Below are 18094 nucleotides of genomic sequence, written 5' to 3'. Positions count from 1 at the left end.
AATTAGTGCTAGTTACATTGGGACACTGATATCTTTCAGGAATCTCTGAATATCCCTTGACATGTATATATTTTCTTTTAGAAGACATCCCAAAGAATTGATCTAGGCCCATTTTGGTATATTTCATGCCACCATTTCACCGCCAAATGCGATCAAATACAAAAAATCATTCACTTTTTCACAATTTTTTTCACAAACTTTCGGTTTCTCACTGAAATTGTTTACAAACAGCTTGTGCAATTATGGCATAAATGGTTGTAAATGCTTCTCTGGCATCCACTTTGTTCAGAAATAGCAGACATATATGGCTTTGGCGTTGCTTTTTGGTAATTAGAAGGCCGCTAAATGCCACTGCGCACATACGTGTATTATGCCCAGCAGTGAAGGGGTTAATTAGGGAACATGTAGGGAGCTTTTTGGGGTAATTTTAGCTGTAGTGTAGTAAACAATCCAAAGTATTGGCAAGAAAGAGGGGGTTCAGTGGCACTACCTATTGAATTAAACTGCCTACACCCTCATCATATTCATTGGCTCCTTGGCTGTTGATCGGGGTGAGTGGTGCTGTGTATTAATTAATCAGAATAAACAAATGATGGGTTAAGGACCCATCTCAGAATACACTAATAGCACTCCTAGTAGGCATATGTAACACGAATTAGACTAGATGTAACATAGGCAACAAATGGTTAGAGAGATCTCATCGGATTAAATAAAATATAACTTTTAATTTTTAACACATAAAAACAGAGTTAAAATCCAGGGATGTGCAGGTTAAAATTAAAGAACTCGGGGGGCGGAGTTAGCCGCCATTCAGGTCAGACGTGTGTGAGTGGAGCTCTGTGCATTAGCTCTGCTTTATTAACATATTGAGATATTTATTGAGCTTCCACCAACTCCAAATCGACATTTTTACTCTACTAAGACATGCCCCAACTATATTGCTAAGTTTGGGAAACTTTTCTCGCCTTTTGAGGAGTCTTTGGGCTGAGAGACTACAAGAGCTGCAGGACGTCTCACTACCAAGATTGCTGGCTGACACCTAAGGACTCGTAACACACTGCCTTCCCACAAAGGGGGTAAGGAGCCGTAACTACCGGAGAAGCAGCTAGTGGGGCTTATCGAGAGGCGGACAGACAGCTGAGATCAGCCGAAGTTTGGAGGTCCGCCAGCCTTCTGCATGAAAATTTACTTGGCGCGAACGGCGGCCATCTTTGAGGTGAAGCGAAGCAGCGTCATCGTTATAGCCACAGACCCACTGAGGATACTTGCGGAGGACCCCTTCTAACGAGACTCACTTAGGCTAAGCCTGTACACCAGGACCCCAACCAGGTCTGTACCTATTACCCTGTGGCGTTACCTGTTTGGACTTGACCTTTCAGTGCCGCCTACCCTATCCTGCTGCTGACTAAACTGAAGATACGGACATCCGGAGGGTCGGGGCTCCGCTCCGGAGCCGTTCCTATCACCCCTGGCACTAAAGGAAGAGGCCTTACTTACTAAGGGGGCTCCGGTCTCCTTGTGACCCCTTGGGACTTCCACCTCCCGGACGCTCACGGTATACAGCCGCTCCCAGAGACCTACCTCATTGCTGCAGGGGCCTGCCATCCTCGGTGAGTGTCTCACCCTCCAGACTGGGGTTGCGCCTGTCAACCGGAGGGCGCCCCCGGCATTAAGCAACACACCTACACAGTACCGGTGGAGGACTGCTTTTCGGCCGCCATCTTGACTGCGGCCTACCACTAGGGCCGGTGCTGTGGGGAAGAGCTGTCCCTTTGGGCAGATCAGACAAAGCCTCAGAAGGTAAAAAGTTATTTTTTAAGTATTGGCCACACAGCTGCTAAACTCCGGTGGGGCATATAATTAAAATCACTACCTGGCAGTTCACTCCCTGCACGGAGTACAAGTGGAGCTACAACCTTAAGCATTTCAAGCTTACACAGTGAGCCATAAACACTAAATTTTGAGCTCAGCGCTCATCTGATTTGCCACCCTTAGACCTACCCAACCGCTGATACCTTGCCAGGGCAGCCACTTATTGCCATCTTCACTGTGGGCCAGTACATATCTATCACTACAACCAATATCTTGTATGAAGTTATCCTGCATATTGTCCCTAATCAAGCTGCAACTGTGACTCTACAGGTCTCTCCCCTCCCTTTCCCGCCGGCCCAGATTGCCTGCGGGTCATACCCCTATACCTTCTCCCACATCGTCCTGAGGGGACAAGCCCCCAGGGGAGAGACCAGACCAGAATACACGTTCCAGTGAAAACCATTTCAGCTCTTAGGCCTTAGGGCCCAGCTCTCAGCCGGCTTAGCCTCAATTTATATGTGATACCAGGAACTGTATAAAAAATGTGCTAACCTCCTGCACTGATGCCTTAGCCCCAGTCGGCCTTGCAGCAGATTTCTTTATAGTGCAAAACAGTCTTTCCCTTCTTCCACTATTTGCCTTCTATATCTCATGCCACTACAACTGCAAAAGTACAAGATGCCGCAATCCTTTAAAAGAAAACAAAACTCTCACAAAACCCCAAAGAGAACAGTGGCAGACCACTTCAGCCAACACGCATCCAGGCAACAATCTGGCTCGGAAGAGGATGCCTCAGACACAAGCAGTCTTAATGATGCTCGCATCAGAACAACTCTATCCCAGGCCACAGGCCGTTTACAGCACCAAGATGCCGACACTGATAACAACTTAATGGACTCTATTAGGTCGCTCCTGGCCTCGCACCACGATTCCCTCTCCAAGAAGTTTGATAAGGGACATGCAGATCTGAAAAGAGACATGGCCCTTATAGGAGAAAGAACTGACGCGTTGGAACGCAAACAGGAAGATCTCAGGGTAGATCACGGCAATCTCTTAGATTACTCACAGAGTCTGGCAGAGCAGATCACTGACCCCGAGCTCAAACTTGCAGATCTTGAGGACAGGACTCGCCGCAACAATATCAGGGTGAAAGGTATCCCAGAATCTGTCCCCCCACAGGAACTTGAAAAATTCCTCCACGACTTTTTTGTTGCAGTCCTTGGTCAGGAGAGCGAGAAAGAGATGCTACTTGATAGAGCCCACAGAGCCTTGAGGCCGAGGACGGCTGAGGGCGATAAACCAAGAGATGTTGTCGCCCGCCTGCATTATTACACGTTTCGAGAGAAACTTCTGAGGGCCCTGGCGGGGGACAAGTCACTCCCAGAGCAGTATGCTGACATTCAGGTATTCCAAGATCTCTCTCCCCACACTCTCCAGATCAGAAGACACTACCAACCCTACACTAAAATCTTGAGAGACAAGGGCATTAAATACAGATGGGGTTTCCCTGTTAAGCTCTACATCAATAAAGATGGACAGCAATATGCAGCATCCTCACCTCAACAGGCAAGGGAATTACTCCAAAGATGGGGCTTACTGCCACAAGATCCTCTGATACCACCCCAAGCAGTTGTACCTGGTAGAGGCCTGAGAGCATCAGCCCCTGAGTGGGGCTCCCTTCCACAGAGACCCAGCAGTGACCAGAGAAATACCTCAATATCTAAGACTAGAGACGCTCCCTCGTGAGATACTCCATCCTGGTCACTGCTCTGATGTGCATATGATTATCTCCCCAATTGGGGACTTACGATTGAGAGACTCTCTACTACTACAGAGACTGACTCGTGTGTACCGAGGGTACACGAAGATTGGTGAGACTGCTAAGACATAATGGATGTCCTCTCTTCTTACATTGTTGTTACATTGTTGTTCTCTGGTTGTCTCTCCTCCTCGTCTTCCCTCCTCTCCCTTCTTGTTTCTCCTTTCCCCTTCTTTACTACACCACTCTTCTCCTCTTCCTCCTTTTTCCTCCCCTCTCTTAATCTACCTTCTTGTGCCTGTATTTATTCGTAAATTGTACTTAACTATTTTGTTCAGGTCAGTCAAGTTATGTGTACCCTGGGACTTACTATGTTCTAGCACCCTACTCAGATAATCATTGCTTAGTGAGGCACATGCCCTAACCACATTGAAGTGATATCCCTCGGTAGTAGAGCGCATTAACAACAGCTCTACACTCCCACTCTAGTCTGCCCACCCCCTCTAGATTAGTTAGTGCTGTGCAAGGGAGCTAACCCCCACCCCATTTTTACCCCAATGCTTTGATGCGCACCGTCCAGAGTTGCGCTTGCCTTAGTCTTTAGTTCAGAAGAATAACTAACCTGTAACATGTACAGTAAATAACCTTGCACCCCCGCCCTGGGTAACATACCCCCTAGAATTAAAAAAGAATACACCTGTTTGAAGACCCCTGCCCCTCTAAACCATAATTGCTGAGGTAGCCGTCTTTCTTCTTAATAGGAAAGGCAGGAGTTGGATCAGGGGAACATTCATATGGTATTCACCTCCCGTTCAATAGCAGCCTAAGTCCCCAGACCTATTTAATCCCTAAATTGGCCCTTCTGGTTTGATGGTCATCATTATGTGATGTTATTTGTACCTAGGTTGTTAATGTTTACTCTGTTCTTGTTTTTATTGTTAGTTATGTATGTACCTCAAGTTATATCAGAAGTACAAAAACCAATATCTGCTTAGAGTCTTCAACCTGGCGACCACTAGGTCCCCACGTTGATGCTGTTACAACTGATATTTATGTATATACCTCTCAGGGGTTAGATGGCTATCGTCAGGAGTCGCACACTTCCCAATCCCCATCTATGACCAATATCTCTAAGGTTAAGTACATCATTTATAGATATTCATAAACATCCCCAATATATGCCCCATTGACTGTGTAGATCTCATACCATTTATACTAACAGCCCCCCCCCCCCCCACTGGTACCTGATCCCCCAGGAATTAGGTTAGCTCTCAAATTGGGGATCGTCAGACTTACATGTGAAACTAGCTCTACGGTACAAGATCGACACCCCTCCCAAGCTAAGCCCCTGCGAACTGACGATGGCCATCTTATATCGACTGTTTACAAAGATGTTGATGTTGTTTATTGTTGCCTTTCCTCTTTTGCATTAAGCTCTTTATTCTACCTCCTTTGTACATAATAGTAGAAAATTTGGGGCCTGAGACACCTTCTCCTACACGGGTACCCCGTATGCACTCAACCTCTCCTGAGGAGACATTATAGATGGAGAACCATACATACAGCCTAACACACGAGTCTTCCATTCCACTCTCTCCTTCAAACTTCATTCTTACAGAACTGAGATTAGACTTCCCGTACCTCAATTTCTCTCTTAGCCTTATACCAGAGATAGTGATATGCACCTATTACAGTAACATAATACAAGACCCTCGCTTACAGCGAGAAAATTGCAATAGTGACTGGGGGCGTGGGCGAGGGGGGAGGAGGGCTTTTTTCTGGCTCCCTCTCTCCCTCTCTCTCGCTCTCCCTATTCTTGCACGTTTTAAACTGACCGACTGGGGCTAGGCTACCTTTGCTGGCCTCTCCCCCCCCACACACCTATAGTTGTGCTCTCCAACTGTTAGTTGCGAGATCACTCATTGTGATAGTGTTTATATACACGTCAACATCTGCTAGTAGCGTTTGAGCATCAAGACGTCCTGTTCGTGGCCTGAAGTGCCCCAACCCCTGGCTCCCCCCCTTTTCCCACCCACATCCCCTTGTCCCCACTTATCTGCGCTACCCGCACTAAAACCTTCCCCCGTACCCGCAACTGAGGTCCTCATTGACTACGCCGGTGGAGCCCGCCCATACAATGGCTCCCGTTTTGGCTGCCACCCTGAACGTCCAGGGACTTAACTCGCCTACCAAAAGGAGTCTTCTGTTTAATTACCTATCTGCCCACAAAATACATTTAATGTTTTTGCAGGAGACCCACTGGGAAAGGGGCTCTAAGCAGCCCAGGAGTTCCCCTTTATATCCGGTCTGTGAAATTGCCTCCTATACGGAAAAAAAGAGAGGAGTTGCCATATTGATCCACCGTGATGTTACTTGTACCATTGACCACATAGAACGAGACCCCGAGGGTAGGTTCCTTATCCTGGTCTGTGTCCTGAATGGAGCCCTTTACACGCTGGCATCCATTTATGTCCCGAATACGGGACAGATCCCCTTTCTCCGAAAATTTTTACACAAGCTAGACTCAATCAGGAGAGGACATCTCTTGATGGGGGGCGATCTGAACCTGGTCTGGAACCCGGTACTAGACAAGAAAAAAAACACAAACCACCCAACAGACCGTAACCTAATTTCTCTGTCAATGGCCTTCCGACGGCTCATGTATCAATTTGGACTGTTTGATGTATGGAGATGCCTAGCTCCGACTGAACTAGACTACACACACCACTCGGTGCCCCACAATTCATATTCTCGGTTGGATTATCTGCTTTGTGACTCATGGACACTTGACAACTTTGCCGTATCAAAGATCAGGCCCTGTCCGTGGTCAGATCACGATATGGTCAGTGCCCAACTCCCTGACTGTAGGCCGTCTTGGAAACTCCCAGACCAGTGTCTCGCAGAAACAGAGGTTCCACTCCTAAATGAAATCATTCTAGATTTCTTAACACACAATGACACTGGAGATACGAGTCTTGAAATAGTCTGGGCCACCCTTAAGGCGTATCTGAGAGGCCATTTCATAAAGAAAAAGGCCCAATGGAAGGGGGTCCATAAGATTCCCTTATCAAAACTGTATACCGAACTAAGATCCCTGGAGATGGCCAACAAAAAATGCCCCGTACCCCGCTCTTGCCACCCAGGTGGGGGCAATAAGGGCTGAGATCAATAAACGAGAGCTTTTAAGAGTGCAAACCAACCTATTCAAATTAAAACAAATATACTACAGCAAAGGGAACAAAGCTGATAGGCTCTTAGCTCGCAAACTTCGTAACAGGGCGGTCGCCAGTAGGATCCCGGCCATCAATTCAGCTCGGGGCATGGTCTGCTCTCCTAGGGAGATTGGCCAGGCCTTCTCAGACTATTACGCTGCTCTTTACGACCTAGACAGCGGTGCCAATGACCCACCGATGAGCGGTGGAGAGTTGGGGCAATTTCTAACCAAGTTGCGGCTACCACAGCTGAGTGAGGAGTCTGTCGCAGACCTCGATAGACCATTTACCTTAGAGGAAGTGAAGGCTGCCGTCCTGTCCCTTAAACCTCATAAGGCTCCTGGTCCGGACGGCTTCTCCACCCTCTTCTACAGAACCTTTGTGTCTCTTCTCTCTCCTCTTCTGCTCCGACTGTTCAATGATGTGGCTAAAAGAGGAAAGATGTTAGGGGAATTCCTGGAGGCTACTATTATGACCATCCCTAAAGAAGGGAAGGACCTCAGGGAATGCGGGAGCTATAGACCTATTTCCCTCATCAATGTGGACATCAAGATATACTCTAAAGTTCTCGCGACGAGACTAGGGAAACACCTCCCCTCTATAATCCATCTAGACCAAGTCGGATTTGTTCAAGGCAGACAGGGCTCTGACAATACCCGTAGACTGCTGAACATCTTCGCTGAATCGCATGACATGGGCTTGCCCCTTCTCACCCTGTCGTTAGATGCCGAAAAGGCCTTCGACAGGGTGAGATGGGAATATATGTTTGAGACTCTGAGAACGTTTGGGGTCCCGCTCTAGTTCTGTGGGGCAGTAGCGGCCCTCTATACCCTCCCCACAGCTGTGGTCAAGGGGTTGGGCTTTTGCTCCCCTAAGATACACATACGAAATGGGACGAGGCAGGGATGCCCCCTGTCGCCACTCCTTTTTGCGATGGTCATGGAGCCATTGGCGGAAGCCATCAGACAGGACACCCAAATTCAAGGTCTGTTGCTGCACGATTCAGTTCAAAAAGTGGCGCTATTCGCGGATGATCTTACACTTTTCATCACAGAGCCGACCTTATCGCTCCCACCGCTGATGGCACTTATTGAAAGATTCGGTATGCTCTCTAACTACAAAATAAATGTAGCCAAGACGGAGGCGTTCCCGATTCATCTGGACCACCTAGAACAGAGAACTTTGCGACAGCAATACTCTTTCAAATGGTCCACCAAAGGTATCCGGCACCTAGGTGTCTTCTTATCTTACGATAGGGAGACGGTCCTTCATGAGAACTACCACACCTTGTTGAAGACAGTAGACAAGCACCTGAGAGCAAAGAAATATGACGAACTCTTCTGGATGGGTAGAATTGCGGCCCTGAAAATGATGCTACTACCCAAGCTAACATACATTATGCAATGTATTCCCCTCCCAGTCCCAGATAAACTTCTGAAAAATTTTCAGACCCTATTTAACAGATACGTCTGGAACAACAAGAAACCCAGAGTAGCGGCCTCAATCTTACAGTCCCCCCTAGATCAGGGAGGGCTGGGATTACCAAGTGTGAAGATGTACTATGAGGCGGCTATGATCTCTCATGTCTCTGCTTGGGGACGAGACCTTCCCCCCACGAGATGGAGGGACCTGGAACAGGCTTCATTACCTGCCTATATAGATCTGGCTGATTTGTTGTGGTTTCCCCCGCATCTTGCCACCGCTCACACCATCTCTAACTCAATTGTTAGAGGATGCCAAATGCTATGGTATAAATTGCGACACCACGCTCAGATAGCCCCCCATCCTTCTCCTATCCAACCTGTACTCCCCATACTTCAGACCCTTCCCAATATGAGACTGAACTTATGGCGGCAGGCCGGAATTTTGACAGTAGGCGATTTTTACGTAGCAGATCGGCTTCTAACGCAAGAAGAGATGGTGGCAAACTTTGAGGTCCCGCGGCAACTGACATTTGAACTTCTAAGACTAAGATCTCTACTAAAAGCCTGGGGATTCCTGAGTGATGCCCCACGGCCTCTTACAGCTTGGGAAGCGCGATGGAAAACGGGCCTTCAGACCTATAAACCCCTCACGGCACACTATCGATGCCTACTGGTTCCCCCCGTAATTCCTAAGACGAGACATATGCTCTCCTGGGAGGCATAGCTGCAGATGGTATACTCACCTAAGAAATGGACATTGGCTATTGCTAAAACCAAGGCCGCCTTACACTGCACCACGATGTACGAACTCTACTTTAAAATGCTCACTAGGTGGCATCTGGTCCCGACCAGATTGCAAACCCTCTACCCTAATCACCCTCCCTCCTGTTGGAGGAACTGTGGTGGCATTGGCACCCCACTACACACCTGGTGGACTTGTCCTAACCTAAAGTCACTCTGGGATAAGACCAGTAAGATCTGTGGTTTGATGGGTCTCCCAGAGATAAAAGACTCTGGAATGGCTCTTCTACACCTGGGTTTGGAGAAAGTGCCTCCGCACCAGAGAACCCTTCTTATATACATACTCACCTCAGTTAAAATGGCAATTGCCAGGAACTGGAAAAAAGTGCACCCCCCAAAGTGGCAGAGTGTCTTGGAATACCTGAATTATGTCAAGTCCATGGAAGACTATGTCTACAGAGTCCGGCGCAAGTCGGAAGCTTTCTGTCTTGTTTGGGAACCCTGGGAAGCCTACCTGCAGAGTCTCAGAACTAAATCCTAGGACTCCCTGCCCCTTAGTATCACAGGCCCTTGATTCGGGTCCGGGATGATCTGTCCACCCTCCTCCCCCCCCTCCCCCCCTCCCCTTACATACTATCCTCTCCCCCCTCATAGGGGGTACTTTAGCCCACGATACCGCAATGATTGAAGCTTGATTTCACTTCTTTGGAGCGGTGGCCCTCGTTGGCCCTAGCATCCGCTCCATTGCTTATACAGGCAATACCCGCATGATAACTAGCTACTAGCGTAATTCCGCTTTTAAAGAAAGCAGAACAAAAGGCGAGAAAAACGCCAAAACCTTAACCTACCAACCGACAACGATTCTCCCAATCTGTGAACACTGCTATTCACTCCTCATTTCACCTTCCACTCAGTTATAGTTTGATCTTTAGGTCTATTAGGAATGGAGATGAACGCCTGGTTAAATTATGCAATATTTATGTCATTTTAATGCCATGTGAGATATCTTTTTTGTGATTGCTGTGTTTACCTCATATCTGTAACGTTTCAAAGAATTGTGATAACTTATGTTTATAATAAAAATAAATTTCTAAAAAAAAAAAAAAATTAAAGAACTCATAGTAGAGTATTGAGATACTGAAATTATTACCTAAATGTGAAATTATACCAGAGTAAGAAGTTAGGCTATAGGTAGCGATACCTGAGTGTGGATATTCCACGTTCTGAATAAAAATGAACACTCTTTCAGTGGAGTATTATCAAATGGCACCACAATTAAAGATAAAGTGTACTCCTCTGGTGGGCAATTAATTGGCCCAATATCAACATTGGCGTTCTTAGATTCTTGTATATTTTTCAGAAGTGCTCAAATGTAAGTTCAGAGCCCCTTCTGAATTATAAATACAATTATATAATAATATACACTTATACAATCAGTGTGCTTGGTGCATACTTGGGTATCATGTTACCTGCTGGCATGTATTAAATCAGATCACATAAGGTTAATAATATTTATTTGAGTTGGTATCTAATTCATCAATTGAATTGATTTATAATCTCAACATGTTGTTTAGAGGCGTCATGGGTGAAAACACTTTATTAACCACCTTTAGTGCAATATTGTGGTTAGTTCCTATTAGTTTTTCGCTTGAAAAAACCCACTTCCACTAATGATAGGGGATTGGTCATTAAATGAGGGTAAACATTGGTGGCTATTAGCTCGAGTATTAGATAAAGGATTGAGTTAGATAGTTAGGTAACGTAAGTTATGATGAGACACCCTAAATAGTGTGTTTATTTATATTGCTGCTGTCTCTATGTCTGAGATCAATACACCTTGGTTATTAGCAGCTGTAGCAAGATTGCTTTCCCACACTTGTGACAGGCTCTGGTAGCATATGGTACAATCAGAGCAGTCACATATAGGATGACACTCGAATCCTTACTATCATGCAATTCAGTTTCGGTTAACTAAGTATAGCACAAACCGTTAGTATCTATGTATTGGTAGGTACAGACAGAAAGGAGTTTATGGATATTTAGAGCGCAAAATATCAGCGTCTCTATGCACCAGTATTTAGTTTTAATTCACTCCATACTATGTCTGCCTATATTTGATGTTACATCCACCAACAGCCTTTGCTAATACTTATAAATGAATGCTCACCCCTAAGTAGTTACCAACATGAGAATACCCTCATAAGTAAATGTGGCTCAGAGGCTATACACGATTAAGGCGACCAAACTAATCACAGTGATTTATCAAGCACCAGATCGCTCTACAACAAGTCTAGGCTGAATACATCATACACAGCTTAATTTCAATTAAACGGTTCTGAACCGCCAAAAATAATGAGTATTGTGAAGGAGATACCAAACTAATATCTCTACTAAGAGTAAGCCCTTACAAACACAGGAGCTCCCTGACTCCTCACCAGTTCCCATAAATATCCATAAACTCCTTTCTGTCTGTACCTACCAATACGTAGATACTAACGGTTTGTGCTATACTTAGTTAACCGAAACTGAATTGCATGATAGTAAGGATTCGAGTGTCATCCTATATGTGACTGCTCTGATTGTACCATATGCTACCAGAGCCTGTCACAAGTGTGGGAAAGCAATCTTGCTACAGCTGCTAATAACCAAGTTGTATTGATCTCAGACATAGAGACAGCAGCAATATAAATAAACACACTATTTAGGGTGTCTCATCATAACTTACGTTACCTAACTATCTAACTCAATCCTTTATCTAATACTCGAGCTAATAGCCACCAATGTTTACCCTCATTTAATGACCAATCCCCTATCATTAGTGGAAGTGGGGTTTTTTCAAGCGAAAAACTAATAGGAACTAACCACAATATTGCACTAAAGGTGGTTAATAAAGTGTTTTCACCCATGACGCCTCTAAACAACATGTTGAGATTATAAATCAATTCAATTGATGAATTAGATACCAACTCAAATAAATATTATTAACCTTATGTGATCTGATTTAATACATGCCAGCAGGTAACATGATACCCAAGTATGCACCAAGCACACTGATTGCATAAGTGTATATTATTATATAATTGTATTTATAATTCAGAAGGGGCTCTGAACTTACATTTGAGCACTTCTGAAAAATATACAAGAATCTAAGAACGCCAATGTTGATATTGGGCCAATTAATTGCCCACCAGAGGAGTACACTTTATCTTTAATTGTGGTGCCATTTGATAATACTCCACTGAAAGAGTGTTCATTTTTATTCAGAACGTGGAATATCCACACTCGGGTATCGCTACCTATAGCCTAACTTCTTACTCTGGTATAATTTCACATTTAGGTAATGATTTCAGTATCTCAATACTCTACTATGAGTTCTTTAATTTTAACCTGCACATCCCTGGATTTTAACTCTGTTTTTTTGTGTTAAAAATTAAAAGTTATATTTTATTTAATCCGATGAGATCTCTCTAACCATTTGTTGCCTATGTTACATCTAGTCTAATTCGTGTTACATATGCCTACTAGGAGTGCTATTAGTGTATTCTGAGATGGGTCCTTAACCCATCATTTGTTTAATCCAAAGTATTGATCTAGGCACATTTTGGTATATTTCATGCCACCATTTCACCGCCAAATACGTTCAAATAAAAAAAATTCTTTACATTTTTCACAATTTTTGGTTTCTTACTGAAATTATTTACAAACAGCTTGTGCAATTATGGCACAAATAGTTATAAATGCTTCTCTGGGATCCCCTTTGTTCAGAAATAGCAGACATATATGGCTTTGGCGTTGCTTTTTGGTAATTAGAAGGCCCCTAAATTCCGCTGCGCATCACACGTGTATTATGGCTAGCAGTAAAGGGGTTAATTAGGTAGCTTGTAGGGAGCTTGCAGGGTTAATTTTAGCTTTAGTGTAGAGATCAGCCTCCCACCTGAAACATCAGACCCCCTGATCCCTCCCAAACAGCTCTCTCTCCCCCCCCCACCCCACAATTGTTCCCGTCATCTTAAGTACTGGCAGAAAGTCTGCCAGTACTAAAATAAAAGGTATATTTGTTTTTTATAGCATATTTACATATGCTGCTGTATAGAATCCCCCCTTAGCCCCCAACCTCACGGATCCCCCATCAAACAGTTCTCTAACCCTCCCCCTCTAGCTTAATGGGCGCCATCTTGGGTACTGGCAGCTGGCAGCCAGTACCCAGTTTAGTAAAAATAAACATGCTTTTATTATTTTTTTGCTGTAGTTTAGCTTTTCTGTAGTGTAGCTCCCCCCCTCCCTCCCAGAACCCTTCAATTGTTTTTTAAATTTAAATCCCCCACCTTTTCTTCCAATTTTGTATTAAAATTTTTCTGTAATGTAGCAGTTCCCACCCGTTCCCGCCCCGTGCATGCGCGCCCGTCCGTGCGCACCCCCGGACACTGCCGCCTCAGATCCGGCCTCCGATCCGGCCCCCCTCCACATCACAGGCCCTTGGCAGGCCGCTCTCACGCCTCCCTGCCTTGCTCCCACCCACCAACGATGCTCCGGTGCAGAGAGGGCCATAGAGTGGCTCTCTCTGCATCAGAGGCTTGTAAAGGGGTATTGCAGGATGCCTCCATATCGAGGCATCACTGCAATACCATCAGAGCTGCTGGAAGCGATCGCAATCGCTTCCAGCACTCTGTTAGACAACTGACGTACCAGGTACGTCTATTGTCATTAACTGTTTGTTAATGCATGACGTACCTGGTACGTCAGTTGTAATTAAGGGGTTAAACAAAGGTAACATCTTTGAGATTTCAAATAGTCTCCATAAGTGTTTCTCTAACAGAGCGGAGAAGGTTAAAATTGGTGTCAGTTTGTCTGAACCTTAAGATGTAGCGTATCATGTCCGCCGTACATCAATAAATGCTGACAGCATACGCTGCCGGCATTTATCATTGCACAAGCAGTTCTTGTGAACTGCTTGTGCAATGCCGCCCCCTGCAGATTCAAGACCAATCAGCCGCTAGCAGGGGGTGTCAATCAGCCCGACCTTATAGGATCGGGCGGATTGATGTCCGCAGCCTCAGAGCAGGTGGACAAGTTATGTAGCAGCGGTCTTTATTAATCTTCACAATCATAGCCAATGAAATTAAACATTATGTGGAGGCCCAGACAATTTGTGGACCAGGTTTGGAAAAGTTTCAATGTGTACCCAAATTGGTGATATTTTATAAGGAAATTTCTCAACCCCATGGTACTATTTTTTTAAGTTTAAAGGAACATTAAGCAAACATTAAACTCAATTTAATATATAAATTCATAATATATATCAGAAATTAAATGATTAATCATTACATTCACAGATAATGAAATTAAACATTTTGTTGAGGCCCAGAAAATGTGTTGAACTCTGATCAAATGTTCCCATCCCCACGCTATACATTTCCTTTAAAATGTAATTTGTGTTAAAACTGTAATTGTAGAGGGGGCGTGTCTGGCCATCGGCCAAGATGGCTGCTTCATAGTACTGGCTGATAGCAAGGGAGGTTAAAACCACTGTTTTTCTCTCTCTATGCCGCAAATTCAGAATTTTTCAAAGGACTTATTATAAGTGAAAACTTGTGGAGCTGATTTACACTATTTTTATACTAGTTCTCAGCCTCGCAGCCTGATATAGATGTGGTGCGCAGTGGAGGCCTGATCAAGGCCTGGAGCCATATCTACCCCCCCAGTATCCTGAATATTTAGAATATCCAGTCATTTGCACTGAAGTAAGAAAATGTAGGGAACGTTAAAATAATTTATAGTCCTGGAAAAAGCTGTGTAACGATTACTAAATTGCATAAAGGCAGAGGCAATTTGGGATATTGCGTTACAAAGACTTTGCTAATGTTAACTTCCAACATGGCGTCAAATTTTGAACTGATCCTAGAAGAGCTAAGTCTAACTATGGTGGAGCATTTTAACAGTCTCATTAGAGATGTAGAAGCATTGCTCACCCCGTTGCTGGACACAATTTTAGGCGCAATTTAGTGCTGAGATGGAGAGACTTTTAAATGCCGCCTGATGTGTGAATAACCCTGGAGGGCTGGGGCACGGTTTGGAGCTTTTACTCTCTGCATATTACTACAAGGAGCAGCCTATGCTTCGGTACAGTATCTTGTCAAGCGAGATTGCTTTTAGAGGGCTACGCCACGCTACATTTCTCCTCCGTCCTAGCTCAGAGATTTACTGCGGCCTCAGCGCTTTTAACACTGTTGGGATCGGCTGAATTATTGACTTAGAGACAGTTAATACGGAGCTTCAATGTTAAAACACATTAATATGAGGCTACGGTGTTTATTTCAGACCCTTTAAAACAGACTTTACAGCAAGTTAGAGGAACTACCCCTTAGTTCAATGCAGTTGATAACTTTAAGTCTCCTGTTGTCCATGGAACGCTGAGACTTATTTATTATATTTGATTACTGTTCAGTCTGTTTTCTTGATACCTTATACACTCTGATCTGTCCCATTTGCATATAGGTAATTGTGCCTGTGCGTATGTTTGATTTCAAGCTCATGCTTTCAACCCAGACATAAGGTGGTTGTAGGGATTCTTCGATCTCTACGCTAAAAGGGTATTTTTAGTCACACTTGTGAACCTTTACGATCTCTGAAAGATTTTCTTTTTAAACCTGTATATACTTAGGAGGTAGTCTGAGGGAAATAGCTGTCATGTACTCCCTATTATCTTGAAATGTTTCCCTATAGGGGGTTATTTTCAAAGTATAGCCACAGTTAGCATGAAACGCCAATTATCAGAGCTTTATATCAAATCATATACATGCTTATTGTTTCCTGAGAATCTTTATGAAACGTTAAAGTTGTATGTTAAGCTATATTCTGTTTAGGCTAGAGCCCACTAAGTACTCAGTGTGAGTTTTTATGTTATCCAAATAGACTGAGTTCAAATACCTTTATGTTTTATAGAACAGTTTAGGAGTTTTATACTAAGGGTGCTTTGATCAGTAATATAAGATTCATGCACAAAGACTCTCTACATGTATTCTAATTATAAGGTACAAATTAAGGATATAGGTACTATATCGGTTATATTCATGTAAATCTGTTATATCTGTGGCTATTTTGAGATCTCTATAGATGCATAATTTTCCCCCAGTTACTTAAGAAACCTCTATACAATTTACCCTAATAGACAGAGCAATGTATCACCTAATACTATTGCTTATATGGCACATCTCTCCCCTTTGTTTTTTTTTCATAGCTGTATACAGGATATCTATGCTGGTTTTGGTGTTTTGACATAGATTTGCCTATCACAGTTTCTAGTCATTTATATATTCCCTATCTATGACCCAAAAGTGGTTATTACATTACTAGTGCCTTATATAATTGCACTATATGATTTGTTACGGCACAATAAGCGTTACTGTTAATTTCTTTTCTCTTGTAAAGGTGTATCCAGTCCACGGGTTCATCCATTACTTGTGGGATATTCTCTTTCCCAACAGGAAGCTGCAAGAGGACACCCACAGCAGAGCTGTCTATATAGCTCCTCCCCTAACTGCCACCCCCAGTCATTCTCTTGCAGCTCTCGACAAGAAAGGAAGTATCAAGAGAGATGTGGTGACTTAGTGTAGTTTTTACCTTCAATCAAAAGTTCGTTATTTTTAAACGGTACCGGCGTTGTACTGTTTTTACTCTCAGGCAGAAATTGGAAGAAGACTTCTGCCTGGAGGTTTGATGATCTTAGCGGTTTGTAACTAAGGTCCATTGCTGTTCTCACACATAACTGAAGAGTATGGAAAGAAAACTTCAGTTGGGGGGACGGTCTGCAGATTGCCTGCTTTGAGGTATGTTCAGTATATTTTTTTCTAGAGAGATGATAAGGTCTAGAAAATGCTGACAGTGCCTGGTATATTTAAGGTAAGCCTGATACAGTGATTTAACAACAACTGGGATCATGCTTGCAAAAAGGGATAATATTCATCTTAATACCTATATTACTTAGTGTAAAAACGTTTGCATGATTTATAAATAAAAACGTTTTTTCTCTGTGGGTGATAAATCATTATTTGGGGCCTAGTTTCCACATGGCTTGTTAGATTACTCCTAGGAGTACTTTTTTAAGGCCCTCTGACTTTGAGTGCATGGTGGGAGGGGCCTATTTTTGTTTTCAGTCTGAGACATCCAGCTTCCCTGAAGGAGTCCTCTGGCTTATAGGACCTCTATAGAGGGTTTTGTTTCTGCAAAAATCGTTTTTAAGGGCAGGTAGGAGCCACAGCAGAGCTGTGGCAGTGTGTTTGACTGTTTGTTAACAGATTTAATGTTTTTCTAATTAGTTTTTGGGCCTGAGGGGTTAATCATCCATTTGCAAGTGGGTGCAATGCTGCTTTAGTCCCTTATACACACTATAAAAATTTCGTAGAGTTTACTACTTTTTTTCACTGTTTTGCAGTTTATGTGGTAGTTTTTTTCTCTTAAAGGCACAGTACCGTTTTTTATTATTGCTTTTTTCACATTTATTAAAGTGTTTTCCAAGCTTGCTGGTCTCATTACTAGTTTGTTAAACATGTCTGACATAGAGGAAACTCCTTGTTCATTATGTTTAGAAGTCATTGTGGAACCCCCTCTTAGAATGTGTACCAAATGCACTGACCTTTCTATAAGTTATAAAGACCATATTATGGCTTTTAAAGATTTATCACCCGAGGTTTCTGAGACTGACAAAAGGGAGGTTATGCCATCTAGCTCTCCCCACGTGTCAGAACCTATAACTCCCGCTCAAGGGACGCCAAGTACATCTAGCGCGTCCAATGTGTTTACTTTACAAGACATGGCGGCAGTTATGAATCATACCCTCACAGAGGTATTGTCCAAACTGCCAGGGTTACAAGGAAAGCGGGACAGCTCTAACAAATACAGAGCTCTCTGACGCTTTAGTAGCTATGTCTGATATACCTTCACAATGTGCAGAAGTTGAAGCAGGAGAGCTTCTATCTGTGGGTGACTTCTCTGATTCAGGGAAGGCGTTACTTTAGTCTGACTCTGAAATGACAGCATTTAAATTTAAGCTTGAACACCTCCGCTTGTTGCTCAGGGAGGTTTTAGCAACTCTGGATGACTGTGACACCATTGTAGTCCCAGAGAAATTTTGTAAAATGGACAAATAC

Source organism: Bombina bombina, chromosome 1, assembly GCF_027579735.1.
Source record: "Bombina bombina isolate aBomBom1 chromosome 1, aBomBom1.pri, whole genome shotgun sequence".
Taxonomy (NCBI): Eukaryota; Metazoa; Chordata; class Amphibia; order Anura; family Bombinatoridae; genus Bombina; species Bombina bombina.
This window is presented reverse-complemented; position numbering follows the sequence as displayed.